Source organism: Pseudorca crassidens, chromosome 17 (genome assembly GCF_039906515.1).
Source record: "Pseudorca crassidens isolate mPseCra1 chromosome 17, mPseCra1.hap1, whole genome shotgun sequence".
NCBI lineage: Eukaryota > Metazoa > Chordata > Mammalia > Artiodactyla > Delphinidae > Pseudorca > Pseudorca crassidens.
In genome coordinates, this window is record NC_090312.1 from 6,825,635 (window position 1) to 6,835,097 (window position 9,463).

General features: G+C 43.2%; 1 long non-coding RNA gene across 3 annotated transcripts in view; it reads right to left on the reverse strand.

The window, feature by feature from the left end:
- The window catches only part of LOC137210743 (uncharacterized), a 133,582-nt gene extending 124,819 nt beyond the window's left edge, over window positions 1-8,763 (reverse strand). For 2 of the 3 annotated variants that reach the window (XR_010936692.1, XR_010936690.1), the window contains exons 1-6: window positions 6,836-8,763; window positions 6,659-6,752; window positions 5,328-5,413; window positions 4,677-4,942; window positions 1,875-1,973; window positions 803-975 (exon numbers count right to left, since the gene is read on the reverse strand). This is a non-coding gene — a long non-coding RNA (uncharacterized lncRNA). Of the gene's footprint in view, window positions 1-802; window positions 976-1,874; window positions 1,974-4,676; window positions 4,943-5,327; window positions 5,414-5,866; window positions 6,049-6,658; window positions 6,753-6,835 lie in introns of all 3 variants that reach the window. The other variant, XR_010936691.1, reaches the window with a different exon arrangement.
- Window positions 8,764-9,463: the final 700 nt, after the last annotated feature.

The following is a 9,463-nucleotide window of genomic DNA, read 5'->3' on the forward strand; positions in this document are numbered from 1 at the left end:
CAGAACACCATGGAAAAAATAATTGGTTATATGACTATCATAAAATGTGGATATAAAAAAGTAGGTGGAGGAGTGATCCAGGAGGACTCTGCAACAGGGGCTTTGGGGAAAGGCCTTGGGGCCAACGAGAATGTGAAGGGGGAGGAGCCTGATAAGAGGGCTTTATGAGCACAGTCAGATTTGATATGTAACCAGGGATGGGTGCTGATCTATACCCAAGAAAGTTATAGTAACCTTGGGCTTCAAGGATGGAGAGTAACATCTTGGAAGTAATTGCACTCCTTCTGAGAGTCAATCAAACAGGCGTGGGGCTTTGGGACCAAATGAGGTAGGGATGGAAGCTTGGAGTAATTTCCAAAGGACTCCTGCCCCAAAGGGCCACCTTCCAGGCTGATGAGACTCAGCAGTAATGAGATGTGGAGTTTTCTGCTAAGACAGAAGCCCAGAGGAGATATGGGAAGGAAGTCACGTCATAGGAATTGCAGCGGCGCGGGGTCTCAGCAGGGGAGATTCTGAAGAACTCACCATGGCACTCACAAAGGAAAGGGCAACTCTCGTCATCTGCCAAATAAGAAAATCTTAGGACAACACTAGGTAAGAACTTGCTCATTCCCCTAGCCTCCCTACCCTTTGCTTGGTGGGGTCAGAAAACTACTTCATGAGTCTGGAGGAGGAGAAATTCCAGGTAGAAAAGAGAGTACGAGGATTATACCAACCTCTTTTGTTTTAAATGAGCAGCATAAACCCATTGGCAGCATGTAGAGAGCAGAAGATTTAAAACTAAATCAAGTTCTGGGCTTACCCTGGTGGCACAGTGGTTGAGAGTCCGCCTGCCGATGCAGGGGACGCGCGTCCGTGCCCGGTCCGGGAAGATCCCACATGCCGCGGAGCAGCTGGGCCCGTGAGTCATGGCCGCTGAGCCTGCGCGTCCGGAGCCTGTGCTCCGCAATGGGAGAGGCCACAGCAGTGAGAGGCCTGCGTACCACAAAAAAAAAAAAAAAAAAAATCAAGTTCAGAAAATTGGTCAGGATAGGAGAGGCTATAAGGAGGTAACAAATAAACCTACAATTCCAATTAATTCACACCACAATTTTTTTTATTTCTTCTCATCCGCACGTTTCAGTTATAACAGCGGGTGTGCGTATGCCTAGGTTTGGGGGGCGGAGGTGCGCTTTCACATATTCACATAGGGAACCTCACTGACTGAGATTCCATCTCATCATTACTACCTCAACAAATGACTTCCAGGGCTTCTGAAGCACAGCAAGAGAGAGCTGGAGTGTTGTACATGGGCTTTTATAAAGTGACCCGGAACGGTATACATGGCATAAGTGGCTTTTCTCCATCTCCCAATGGCCACAATTCATCAACATGGTAGCAAGCATAATTGCACCGGAAGCTGGAAAATGCTGTCTTCCTATGTGCCCAGGAAGGAGAGCGCTGAATATGAGTGAGCACTCATATTTCAACTTTCCAAGTTATAATCCACTGGGACTAGACATTTTCAGTTGCTATCTTGAGACACTGGATTTTAGGTATACCCAACAAAGTCGGGAAACTGAGTTTCCATCCAAGGGCAGAGGAAGGATCGCCAATACTAAATAGGTTAAAGAGAGACAGTTAGATGCAAAACAATGAGGCAGTTTTCATTAGACTCCACAAGTCCTACAAATTCAACTTTCTGGTAATAGAAGTAAAGCCCTAGGTACACTGAGTTACACAGACTGGGTACCACGGGACCATTTCCCTGTTTCCTTCTCTTTTCCATGCACAGATAGCTTCTATACCTTCCTACTCCCGATGTGATACAAAATAATATCCTATATTATAACACATTTTGTAACAGCAACACTTGCCATTTCTTTTGCACCTACTATATACCAGATGCTCTGCTAACACCTCTTCACATCTTCTCTTCACAGTCCTCCAGTGGGTGGGTCCGTGTTTCCACGTGGGGGTTAATGCAGAAAACTCTGCAGAGTGTGGGAGATATGCAAAGTCAGAATTTCCTGGATCAACATTTTTACTCAAATAGTGGGAAGACAACCTCACTAGCAAGAAATATAGAAGAGGGAATATTATTTTTTTATTAGAACAAATGTGAGCATATCTGTGGGGTTTTTTAAGCTTTGTTGAAATATACAAAAATTGTACACATTTAATGTATATATTTCGATGAGTTTGGGTATATGCATACTCTCACCACAGCTAAGGTACTAAACATATCCATTACCTCCAAAAATGTCCTTGCACTCTTTTGTGTGTTTTGCCCCCTTTGGTAAGAATACGTTAACAAGAGATCCACCCGGTTAACACAGTTTGAAGTGCACGATACCCTATCATTAACCATAGGTACTGCGCCATACAGCAGATGTCTGGAATTTATCTTGTGTAACAAAACTTTATATCCACTGAAAAGCAATTCCCCATTTCTCCCCTCCTCCTAGCCCGTGGCAACCACCATTCTATTCTCTGCTTCTCTGAGTCTGACCATTTTAGATATCTCATTTAAGTAGAATTATGCACTATTTGTCTTTCTGTGACTGGCTTGAGACCAGCTGGGTGTGTGCAGCTCATAGGAAGAATGTACTATTTTATTTTATTTTACTTTTATTTCTCTGCAGAAAACTGCTAGTCCCTTCCCCTTCCTCCCTCTTCCCGCCACGCCAGGAATCAGACACAAAGCTGTCTCTATCCATCAGCACATTGTACAGGTGTTCCCTGGGGGGGGCAGCTTTGTTAAATCCCTGTCCCTGCACTTAGCTTGTCTTAGCTGAAGAATTAGGAACACTACCTTAGCAGAACAGGTACAGACAAAATTTATACTTTTCCTCAGGGTTTTGGGGACATCTCGGAGAAAAGGTAGGAAACCTTATACTAGCAAATGGAGAAAGAGAATATTCAGGGAAGAATAAGAGATTGACCCAAATAGAAAGGAGCCACAAAACTCTGATGGAAGGAAACCTTAGAGATGAGCATCTGTCCATTAACAAATCATCATCACACCCAGCACTCACAGAGCTGCTCTGTGCTAGGGCGTCCATAAACTTCACTTCGTTTAATCTTCTCAACAACCTTTTGATATAGATATTATTATCTGAAGCCAGGCACTCAATACAATTGAGACCCCAGAAGGTTAAGCAAGTTTTTGAGTCACTGCGACTCAAAATCTCCCACGTCATGTCCATTCTCCTTCCTGGCCCTGCCCCGAGTCTCCACGGGTCTGTGGCATCCTAGATCAAAAGCTCCCAGACTAGATTCTGCAAATGCTCATTCGTCTCTCCACCTTCTGAAGGTAGCTCTCTCTACTTCTCTTTGCCAGAGGGAAGTAATAACCTCTGATTCAGTCAGTAGAATTCATGAAGGAGGATTTAAATTCCAGGTCAAACAAAACCATTAGTGTAAAAAGCCCCCAACAAAGCAAAACTGTAATGATCATTAGTGTACTGATTGCTTTAGATCTTTTCTAAAAACAAGGCAAGTATAAATAAACACCTGAAATGATAGAAGCCGTAAAAATAATACAAACCACAAAGAATGGTAAAAAGCTGTGTTTTCTAAACCAATGCCTCGTGGGATACAAGCTCAATGAAATTATCCTTTTAAAAAAAGATGATATGGTTGTGTAGTTTGGAAAATGGTCTAAGCTTAGAAATTCATGTTAGCATTGTAAAGATTCTAAGATGTCTGGCAATATTATAGTTAACATGGCTTAACTCATAATGAAAATTCCAAACTCAGTCACAAAACTATCTTTTCTCTGTAATGAATGTCCTTGATAAAATATACTGTGTATTTACTTCCTGTGGAAATATGTGGAAAATGCCAATAGGAAGCTATTTCTTTTTCCTTCTCAGCCCCTTGTTCGAGCCCTTGATGTAAAACCTCTAAGACTTGCCCTATCTGCCCCTCAGCACAACCAACAGGAGACTTTGTAATATGAGTAGCAGAGGTCCACATCCCGCCTAAGTCTTTTCTCCCCGGTGCTTCCATTGCTTTTCCTGCTCTACCTCTCTTTAGCTTCTCTGACCTCTGGCTCTTCAGCTGGGATATTTCCCTTGACTCACTTGACCAAGGCTTTTGGATTATCTGGTTTGGGCTGAGCTAAGTGAGGTACCCTTCAAAGATTCATCACCTGGTCTCTGACCTAAGAACTTCCCATATTGGCCTATAGTTTATCCAACATTTCAACACGTCTTTACTGGAAGCCCACACTGAACATAGAGGGATGAATAGGAGAGACATGTACGTTCACACAGTTTGTTTATAAATTAAAGCTAGACGAACAGGCAGCACAGCAAGCATTATGGGAAGGGAATAACAAGCAGATAAAGAAGGGCATCTAACCCAGACCTGGGGGTTAGGAGAAGATCCAAGTTTAGAGGAAACAGCACATACTCTAAACTACGGGGTGAACAGGAACATCTACGTGAAAGGACATAGAAGTGGAAGCAGAGCGTTGTGTTCCAGACAGATGGAACCACATGGGTAAGAGTTTGAGCTAAGAGAGAGAAGGTGATCTTAGAACAGAAATAACTTCCATTAACTGAAACATGTAGTTTGAGGAGCTGAGAAACAGGGTGTGGGGCTTCAGACAAAAGGGAAGAAAATGTTCCCTGGGCCAGCAACCTAGGGGTGGACGCTTGACCAGGCCAGCCTCCTGGACCAGTTCTTACCAAGAATGCAGAGGAAACATCAGATTCACGAGCTCCGTTCAGCTGCCAGGCATCGCGGATCTTCGCCGCGGGTCAGAGTCCTGCCCTTCTGCCCAGACCTTCAGCAAGTTAAGTAAACTCCAGGTGCATATTAGGAGCCTCAGCAGCGCCACTCAGAATGGACACAGGAGGAGAAGTATGAGGCCGAAGCCAGGGCTACTGTACATGCAGGGTCTCTACAACAAGCACTGCTCTGGACTCACTCTCATCCACCATCTCTTCTGATCCTGCAAGTTAAATGTTAAAATTCCCACTTAACATTTTAGGATGTGGATGATAAGAGAGATTAAGTAACTCACTTAAGGATATATAGATTATAAATCACAGAATCTAAGCACTGATCTACCGAAATCCATCCTCTTTCTATCATGCTGCTTCACTGAATGCATGTTTGCTTCCTGGTTGGTTTATTAATAGCAATGATAGTCATATAATAGCATCTAACATTGATTAAATGTCTTCTTTGGACTAGGGGCTTTATTAGGTGTTCTGTATTCATCATCTCCCTTAAACCTAACAACAGCCTATGAAATAAATATCATGATGCTTAATTTGCCGAGGATAAACCCATAGTTGAGAAAAGGTAATTTTTCTGAGGTAAATGGTTATTACACGGAGGAAGTAAGATTGGAATCCAGGTTCTTCTCATTCCAAGTTGCACGTTCTTTCTGTAACCACACTCCTTCTGGATTGAATAACTGAATAAACAGAGAGACAAACAAATGCATTAACGAGAGCACTTTTTAAAAATGAAATGCGTTGAATTTTCTAATTGAAAGAACATGCCTTTTTACTATTTTCTGAAAGTGAAGAAGCCTTCCAGCAGAGATCTCTGGGGTGCTGTGCAATTATCCATTACAGTACAAGAGACACAGGTGTCAAATGCGCCTGCATCCATCATGGGTTTATTTTATTTTATTTCAAGGGAGATAACGAGCATCCCATTTATTCTAGGCACTTTTGTTGATGACATACTAGTTGCCATAAAATCTGAGAAGTAAGATCAGTTTTATGAACAATTAAATGGGGTCTATCCAGAGGTAATTAATTTTATGATGGAGGTTGGACAAGGTGATAGGAGAGCCTGTTTTAGAGGCATTGATGATAGGGAGGAATAATGGCTCATCAGCTATGAAATAATTCTAAATTACCTGGCTTTCAGGTCGTTATTTATATTTTGTCTGCTGCCCTCCCCGTTCGCATCATGAAGGGAGAGCATATTGTTATCCTTAGCATTTTAGGGAGTGATCCAAACTTGCTCTTGGGAGCATAATGGAAACCCAGACTGTTAGGAGACTGACTTTGCTTTCCTGTAGGACAGATGTTCTTTGATCTACAGTTGAAGGAACAATGAGACCATTTATCAGTGAAAGGAGCTGCTGGACTCAGGAAATTGAGAGCAAACAGCTGAGCAAGAGGTCTTTGGAGGTTATGCCCCAGGTAGAATTAATTACCTATACATTCACTAAACAAATATTTATTGAGGATCTTCTATATATCAGGCACCACGCTAAATACTAGGGATATAGAGTAAGATTAACATAATTAGTGGGGAGCTTGTCAGTCTGTGATAACTGTATTTCCCCTTGAGATGATTCCAATTTTTCTTAAAAAAAGTGACTCTTGGGCTTCCCTGGTGGTGCAGTGGTTGAGAATCTGCCTGCCAGTGCAGGAGACACGGGTTCGAGCCCTGGCCTGGGAGGATCACACATGCTGCGGAGCAACTAGGCCCGTGAGCCACAACTACTGAGCCTGCGCGTCTGGAGCCTGTGCTCCGCAACAAGAGAGGCCGCGATAGTGAGAGGCCCGTGCACCGCGATGAAGTGTGGGGCCCTGCTTGCCACAACTAGAGAAAGCCCTCGCCCAGAAACGAAGACCCAGCACAGCCATAAATAAATAAATAATTTTTTTAAAAAAGAAAGTGACTCTTGAATAGGCCTGACCATCTCAAAATCCAGGGATTGCTAAACGCGTGCGCAGTGTGGCTTGCCTCCCAGTTTACTGATGATGCTTGCCTTTATCCTTAGAATGGTGTTCCTGCCACAGAGAGAGACAAGTTTGATTGTGATCACCAGGGACAGTGTAGCACAATAAAAAATGCCAAAGGACATTCTACTCACCATAGTTTATCAAAGCTTTACCAATCCTTCATGTCTTCTTCATGACGCTTCCTTTTCACCTGCGTTTTCCGAGCACCCACTCCACTCTCTGTGTCGCCAGGCATGGGCAGAGCATGGACCTCTGAGTCAAACTAATTTGTCAGACTCTAGTTGTCCTAATAGTAGCTTCAATTTAGGCAAGAAATTGCACCATGTCGACCCTCCTCACCACCCCCTATAACAACTCCATGGTTACAGGTTTTCAGTGAGAAAAAGACCTGACCCAAATTGCTGAAGGGAAAACAAAAGTTTCACTGGCTTGCAGGACTGAGAAGTCAGGTGGAAAATGGCTTCAAGCACAGCTGTCTTCATATTCACATATATTCAGATGATTTAGTGCCACACTTTCTCCATCACTGCTTTGTGCTCCTTTGTTTTTCTCCAGAGGGCTTCTGAGATGGTGACCTCTGGTATCTCCACATGTACATTATCCCTATTGCCTAGAATTCCACAAGGAAAAAGTCCCGTCTTACTTGCTTGAAAAGACATTTCCAAGATTCACTCTGATTAGACCAAATTGGGTCTCATGTGCCACATCAAACCAGCCACTCTGATGGGTCAGTTCTGGACTATACACCCACCCTTAGCAGTAACGGGTGAGATGAACTCCATCAGAATCCCATGGACAAGGAGAAGGTTAATTTCCCAAAGGGAATTATTACGAGTGCTGCTTCCAAACGACAGAGGCATAATTTACAGGGCAGACACAAGGAGCAGAGTCCATTCTGCCTATTTTTTCCTGAAAATCTAGCACTTGAGCCTCATAAAGTTGTTGGGAGAATTAAAATAAATGATTCAAATTATCTTCGCAGGTAGCACAGAGTAGGTGCTCAAATAGTCCATTCTCTTTCCTTTCTTTCAAAATGAAATGCATTGTTTTATGCTTTCCTGTCTCTCTAAAGAGGCAACAGAAGGGTTTTGGTTGGGTGCCAACTCATGTTTATAGCTTTTTCAAGATCAACCAGTCCTGTGGCTTGTGCCGAGTGACAGGTGTGCGTTTTTAAAGGAAAAGTGTTTATACAAGCACAGACTGGAATTACAGAAAAGTCTAGAGAGATTTCTTGGATAAGATCACTCATGTTGATACAGCTAACTTAACTGGTCCTCTTCATGACCACATCATGGACCAAAAAGGATTCACCTTGAGCTCTAATTGATAGGGAGCTTGAGTTCCTATGACAGGAATAATACTACAGCTGGGAAAAAGATTCAGAAGTCATCTCTGACCCACGCAAAAGTCATCCATGGCACAGCAGCTTCCCTGAAGACTTGACAAACAAAAGTTGTGGTGAAGGATCATGCAGCCACGTGTTCTTTCAGCTAGCCAAGAAGGAGTCTGACCTAGAAACACGTCTTGCTGCACCTGTATAAATATAGCCAGGCAAGTAGAACAGTCTGTGGCTAAGATAAAAGAAAAAGCCGTCTGGCTTTCTAGAACAACCCTAGCTGGGATTTGAGACGTGTTCTCGTAGCCTGGGTTTGGTCATCTAAGCTCCTGGCTTTAGGATCTCCTACAAGAACAGACAGCCATTTTGTTTCTGGTAATCCCTTGTGTTACGATTGGCCAGTGCCTCTTGTTCAGACCCTTAAATGCAACTGCAAAGCCATTTTTATACCAGATGATTCAATGATTTATCCTGCAACCAAGAAACAGGAGGAATGAATTCCAGCCCAATTACCAATAAAACATTCATGATCAGCAGAAGATGGCAACGATGAAGATCTGGATACCCTGAATAAATGCCTACAGCCCAATCTGATCTACCCTCATCCAAAAGAGGGGACTTAAAAAAAAAAAAAGGAGTAGTTGTGTAGTTGTGACAGCTCTTAGCTTTTAGCTGTGAGCCACTTCATTCCTCCTACTGCCTAGATTAAAAATTATTGGCATCCAATCATTGTATTACTCCAAGCTCCTGACAGCAAGACACAACAGAGAAAATCCCTTGAACTTTCCCCAAATCACCTAACACAAGTCCAAATCCTGTAACTAGTGCCTCCTAACACCATCTTACCGAAGGTCCCACGGTTCCCTAAGGTGTGTGGTACCCTTCTTTCAGCAACTCACAAATCCAGCATCGTTAGACACCAGTGTGTCTTCATCTGGAGGACATGGACTCCATCACTGGTACTCATTAGATATTAGTCACTGTGGGGAGTTATGAGTATGTGGGCAGATTTCATTAAAGGGAACCACTCTTAGGGGGTCCAGACTCACTCTCAATCCTGGTCCTTGCAGCATCTGTGGTAGCTCTAGGGAAAATTTTGGGTTTCCTCTGTGTTTTTCTGGATAACCTTGCGTTGAAAGAACCTAATTTTGGTGAAGAATGAGAATAGTTTGCACAAATGAGGACAGAACTGCACGATATAACCCTGGCTTCAGAAAAGAATCCTTCAGCAGATGGGAGACAAAGATCCTGCCTGTCTCTTTGGATTTGTGCCCTCATCTTTTAGGTCCAGACTGCCAGGACCTTAGGTATTTAGGCTCTGGGGAGACAGTGTAGACATAACACCTACCACATGAGAGGGAGTCTGTGAATGGTGAGAAAAACATAGCCCGTAAGCCCTAGAAAGCAAGGCACACCTCGAAAA